Genomic DNA, 6,977 nt, shown 5'->3' with positions numbered 1-6,977 from the left:
CATGAATCAATCCGAATTCCTACATTGAGGTGATGTTTGTTTATGTTGGTTACCATCAAAAAATAGAATGGTTTATGATGGAATGATTGATGGTTACCATCAAGATTATGTTGGTCCATCAAAAGAAAACCATCAAAAACTTTGACTTGGGTAGACAAATTAAAGCCTCAATCAAGAAACTCTTGATTAAGAAATGGCGAGTAAATATCAGTTTATTTTAAAATGTCGATTCCAAAAAATAATATAATTTCACTCCTCAACTCATGGCCCCCGGGCACAGAAATGTTTTTGGGTCCCTATAACATACCAGAGTTGGGCATAAATGTAATCGATTACATTTTTCGATTACAGTAATCAATTACTTGTAATCATGATTACAAAATGGTATGGTTGGGAAATTATATAATCCTCTTAGAGGGTGTCCCTATTTTTTAGGTCCTGATGTCGCGCTTCCGGCCGGCCGGCCAAGCTTAAGTAATTTTTTTAAACCGTTTTTTTTTATCGAATTTTCTCTCTCTTTTCCTTCAGAGTCCCTAAACTTAATTTAATTAAATGTTTTAAGTTTTGATAATGTTAATATTGAAGTTTGTTAGGACTGAAATGTACAGTCCATGTGTCAGCGTATTGTACCCATTTTATTTAACCTAGATTTTTTACTAATTTCAATAAATACTTTTCGTATATGTTAAATATTGGTGTTTTATTTTAATTCATCTAGGTTTTAATTATTTAAGTTCAGATTATCCTTTAATTAATTAATGTTGATTTAAAGTTGAATTTTTTCGATCATGGCTACCAATCTGGTTAACAATCTAAAAAATTATGTTGTATCAAGTACTTAAAGTTAAAATTTAGAAAACACAACGCAATCATTTAACTCAGCTGGCAAATGTATTCACTAAAAATTAAAACAACGATACAACAATAATAACATAATTTTGATTACAGTTGTAATCGTGATTACAACAAACAAATACAGTAATCAAATACGTGATTACAACTTCTAAAAATTTTGATTGCAGTTGTAATCGTGATTGCCAGTAATTGATTATGCAATTACGATTACAGTTGTAATCAAAATTATGAATGCTTGTAATCATGATTACAAGTAATTGATTACTGTTATTGAGTGTTGTAATCACGATTACAGTTGTAATCAAAATTTGTAATCATGTTTACAAGTAATTGATTACTATATTTGAAAAATGTAGTCGATTACATTTTTGCTCTACTCTGATGTAATTAAAATTTATGATTATTTTATTTTATAACCGTCGTTGAACAGCCGACCCAATCAAAATTACCCAAGGATAGTCTGATATAACCCATGATCCGTCTACCACTGAGGATATTTCACTTCTGCACTGTGGTCGGTGCAAGCCGGATGCAGAATTCGTATCGAAGCCACGCTGGGATTCCAACCCGGTTCACCTCATTGGAGGGCGAACGCTCTATCCCCTGTGCCATGTAATTGATTACATAGCAGTAGTTATATGTAACTAATTACAGTTGTAATCGATTACTGTACGTCCAACTCTGAAACATACTGTTTAAAATTAAACTAAAAGACTTCACATACATAAAAATAAACATTTTTAAAATATGCAATTATTTTAACAAGTTTAAACTCATTTTGATTACCGCAAAACGCAATACACGTAAAATAAAGCTTTTTTAAACTATGCATAATTTTAAAAAATGAGAGGCTAACCAATTGAAACCCTCTAGTAATAAAATAGTTTTCAAAACCATGAAATTTAATTAAAATAATTAAATTTAAAAAAAAAAACATAATGGTATAACAAATAAAAAAAATCAAAAGGTATGAATTATTTAGACAATCTGAAAAGTTATTAAAACATTTTTCAACACACATCCAGACATAACCAGCAACTTTTAAACAAGTTCCTACCCCATAATGCTGATTAATTTCTAAACTCTTTCAATTATTACTTAATTTTAAATACCGATCAGAGTTTGTGATGGTCAAGTATTTTTCGAGACGTTATGAGTTAACATAAAACTTGCTCACATTAATTTATTTCACAAAGATATTTTTTCAGGAACGTAATGATTTCTAAACATTTTAAAATTAAATATTTATGTTTGTTTGATGTGGCGGAAATTCCCTTCGGCAATTAAACTCAAAATTGTGTGAAAATTTAATTTTTCTAAATTAAAACGAATATTTATATAAAAAAATATAAAAAGTTATTGTTAAAAAGATTTTAAAAAAAAATCGTTTAGTTTAAACTAGCCAGCTCAACACTGCGTTAAAATAATGTACTTAGAGTCATGAAATAATTTTTTCGCTCAATTCTTATCTGATTTTTTAATACTGTACTAACATAAAATAAATATTGTATGACACTGACATTAAAACGACAATGCTAACAGTAATCCTGCAGTAATACTACTATTGTACTGTTTCTAACAATAAAAGAATGGAGCATTTCTCGCTCTTTCTCTCTTTTTTGTAATTTTAATATATAGTATTAAGTGTTTGGTATTAAACATTCTGGTAGTCGACCGATCTGTGTAGAGGTCAGGGAACTGACCTTGCATTAGAAAGGTTCTGGGTTCGAATCCCGGGCAAGACATGGATGTTCTTTCATTCTCTGTACTATATGTCCTTACTGTGAGAGCAACGTTTGTCCACCTAATATGGTGCCCCTGAAAGAGTGGCCAACAAATCTGTCCATCAGATGTCTGTATGACGAAAGGTCATTCTCCAGGTGGGCATTGGAAGAAAAAAAACATTCTGGTTTATAATGCTTTGATTATTGTAAAGATAGTTTAATGTCAACAGAAAATTTGTGCCTTATTGACGTTTAGAACCGAAGCAAAAAAAAAAAATCTTTTATTCGAATTGACCGAATCCGAATTATTTGAACCTATCAAAATGACTAGGGGGATCAAGATTTCTAACTAGTATAATTGAATTCAAGATTTGAAAATAGAAAAATTATCAAACAGCAACGGTCGCCGTAGCAACGCATGCAATGACGTCGCATGCGCACTGTTTACTATTACTCTTGAACACAGTCGAAAAGTAGTGTGATAACTTCCAAATAAGGCGCGCACGCCATCAAACCCAAAACAACACCAATTTTGACAATGGGTAATAAATTGGAAGAAGATGACTGCAGAGCACATTCTCTTTGGACAGATATATCACATGTTACAATCCATCTTCCAATTTAGATTTTTCAGATTTCTTTGGTTGTCATGATGAGCATCAAGTAATTACAAGAAATTGTTTACACGTAAGTTATTTATTTACTTCTTATTTAACGGTAGAGCTCCAAAAATGCCTGTCACTCATGAATCAACATTTCAAAGGTATTTTTTAAAATCCGTTTTATCTTCCGCAGTGGGCTGGTAGTAAAGACATGGTTCCCAGTAGAACACCGAAGTCGAGCATCATTGACTGCAGTCAGTAAATGGGTGGGTGACCACTTTGATCAGCCTGCGTAGGGACCAAAGGTGCGCGGTATTGATCCTCGTTAAACTATTTCTACCGTAAAGTGCTCGACTTCGCGCGCAGGTCGTCAGGCTACCAAAGTAGGGGAGCCATACTCTCTGCAGAGGATCAAAATTGCGATGGTATGTCTTCGGATCATTCTCAGGGATGTTGGGATGTTTCCCAGACCGTCGCCAATAGCCTATTGTGCAGCTCTAGTGCGACGTATATGAAGTAAATACCTAACTAATCTGTTTTGTAAAGTGTTTACCTACTGTTCTGTTAATCTGTTTCATAAGGATTATATATTTATGGCTTTCATTATAAAGCAATCGTATAATATTATCTTATGCATATTTTGTGATAAAGACATTTAGTCACCTTCTTATAAATTATTAAACGGTAAATAACTGTACATCCTTTTTAATAAGTTCAATAAAATTTTCTATGAAACTATATTCACTCGACGTTTACAATTAAAATAATAAATACTTAATCGCTATATAAAATTCTGAAGCAATATTGAGATTCAACTATTTACAATTTTACTAAAATTAACTATTAACCTCCTTGATTGATGGCAAAAATGACATTTATCGAGTTTTTACAGTTAACCAGTTAAATAAGAAGTTCAAAAAACAATTTTATGGATGAAGATATGATGGAATGAAGGTGCCGGGATGGGAGGTCACGGGAGGTTTTTGTGACCCCCCAAAGATTTTCATTATTTTGCTTATTTACAAAAATTCATTTCATCTCCTTTTATTTAAAAAAAATGAAATTATAAGCATTACTTAATATTTTTAATTTATTTGGTGTAGTTAAATAATAAATCTCAGAGGATTGGTGAGCAATAAAAGGATGCCGGTCGTTGGTGCGCAAACAAATGAATTTCGTTGGTGCGGAATTGAACTATCAAAAATATTAAGGTATAAAAATTGAAGTAATAAAGAAAGCAAACAGAAAAGTATTCTTTTATTCGATTCGAGGGATATTGCAAATGTACGTCGTCATCTTTGCTGCAGATTAATTTTTCTCTTTTTATTCAATATTCATATATTAAATGATTGGTTATTTATTTTATTTATTGCATAGAATAAAAGTAAAACATTCCATAGTGGGCCAGGGGTTCATGAAGGTAAAGGTTCCACAATTTCGTGATCAATAGTCTGAAATGAGGCAATGTAGCCAGCATTGTTCACGGGCTGCATTACTTCCCAGACAAGGCGGATGGGCTAAATCGTTACTGTGGTTCGGACCTCAGTTCTCCACAACAGTTCAATGCCTTAAAAACTGACCAATCATGACTCATTGTTGTTGTTGTCGTTGTTAAGCCAAGGGGTTTGATTGCTTTTGTTTTCTAGTGGCACCATTTATGGCCAAGAATTCTACTTATGCCACACCCGTTAATAGGGCGGGCCCATTCCTGCATCCATTCATTCACAGATCGTAATTATGACCTAAGCCAGAGAATAATCAATCTCCAATTAAGTGCCCCCAGAGGTATAATTTGTTATGGGAACATGGAGGACTCCGTGACCCGATAGATTTAACGTGTACCGATCACCAATTACTACACGGGGAGTCTTCGGCCGGCTGCATTTGAACTCCCTTTCTCACGAGTTTGAGTAAAGCTCCCTGCCAACCAGGCAATCCTAGCCCATCCTGACACATTGACTGGAATAATTAAGTATTAAGACGTTAAATCAATAATATATTGGAGGAAAAAATTAAAATATTGTGAATGTGTTAGCAATAAAATATTTAATTTTTTTTAAAGCAAATAAATTACATACTTATTTATGATTGAGTCAAATTGGAAATTCTATTCGGCAAAATGAAAATTTTCCTCTTAAAAAAAAAAGAAAAAAAAAGCTCACAGCATCCCTATTAATAACAATATTGCTAGGAATGGAATAATGAAGCTATTAAACTTCAAAAACTTTTTTCAACAAGCTTTAAGCATTGCAATTTACATTTTAAAGCATATTATTGTCATATTGAGAGAGAAAAAAAGAATTATTATTTAATTATCAATTTAACTTAACTTATTATTTAACTTTAACTACAAATATAGTTTGTCTACGATAAGAACTCCCCCCGCCACAAAGTCTGAGGCCGTCTGTTTCTATGACAACAAGAATAGCTCATTTCAGGGAGGGTAGCTTCTCTTCACTCTATGGCTAACACGATAGACAGAAGAAAAAGATTCCCTTTCTTTTGCCGACCCGAGCCAAAACCTGTCCTGAATAATGACCCCTCACCCTTACTTAAAATAGTTATACCTCGTTACCATAATCACCATCACTGGTCCAGACGAATGGATTGGGGAGTTCTTACTTTAGACAAACTATACTCATAAATCAATATGAATAATTGAAGACAAAAGCAAATTTAACTTAAAAGAAAGAACAAAAGATTTGACAGAAAATATTTCGCAATAAATGTTAAGAAAATGACTATTGCGTTAAAAAAGAAATTCTTCCTTACAGAACCTAAACACTCTAATCAAATCCCTTTATACTCGCAGAAAATGTACAAGAACAGAGGACAAAGGATTCCTGAAATATTTCTCCCAACTTTGTTAGTCCTCCTGTCCGTCCTCCCATCCCCTTCTACATAGTCAAGCAAGATAATCAAGAGAATAAATCAAACAAGTAATGAGTCAGACAGGTAACGAACGAGTCAAACAGGATGTTCAACCAATCTGGGGATTTTTCTTCGCCAGTAGAGGATAGAATTGCCAAATAATAGCGGATCTGTAGCGCTATTAAAATATTTTGCAAGAGAGTAAGGACAAGGCAAGGGCACGTTCCAATATTCGCACCAGTGTCACCGGTTACACTGGTTTGCCGCACCGACCGTTCCAATATTAAAACTGGTGTAACCAGGAGCTCAAACCTCGCAGACTTCGAACGAGCTAGGAAGAGAAAAATGACGTCATTTTGACGTCACGTTTCTACTCCTAGGGAAAACCTGAAACCTCGCGCTTTCGAACGGATTTTGCTAACGGGCTGCGATCTTCATTTTTCCTCCCATCTATCGGAAAGCTTTCACCTAACAATTTGCTGGTGAAAGCGATTCGAACGTTCGAATAGGATGCGTTTAACGCTGGGATTAAATTAGATTTCCGATTTCAAAGATAATTTTTACCCAGATATTTTATGATTTTTTATAATCATTTACCTAGATATTTTATGAATATATTTCAGACATAATTTTTTCTCTCACAAATTTATTATTTCATATAATAAATGGATTAAATAATTAGTTTCGGTTTCTAGCAGAACTTATAATAAAATCTATAATAATCTTGCACGACTTTAAATAAAACGTGAACATTTTTTCTGTTCCAAATTTTTGTGTATTCTTAGCCATAATATGTTTAGTATAATTATTGCCATGTTTTTATTAACTTTTATTTTAATTACCTCGTAATATTTTCAAAATATCTGCAGAAAAAAAATGGAATTTTTTTCTTTAAAAAATTGGTGAGTTATGACTGAGATTAGTG

The sequence above is a fragment of the Parasteatoda tepidariorum genome, chromosome 2 (assembly GCF_043381705.1).
Source record: "Parasteatoda tepidariorum isolate YZ-2023 chromosome 2, CAS_Ptep_4.0, whole genome shotgun sequence".
Lineage (NCBI taxonomy): Eukaryota > Metazoa > Arthropoda > Arachnida > Araneae > Theridiidae > Parasteatoda > Parasteatoda tepidariorum.
Note: the sequence above shows the minus strand (reverse complement) of the source record.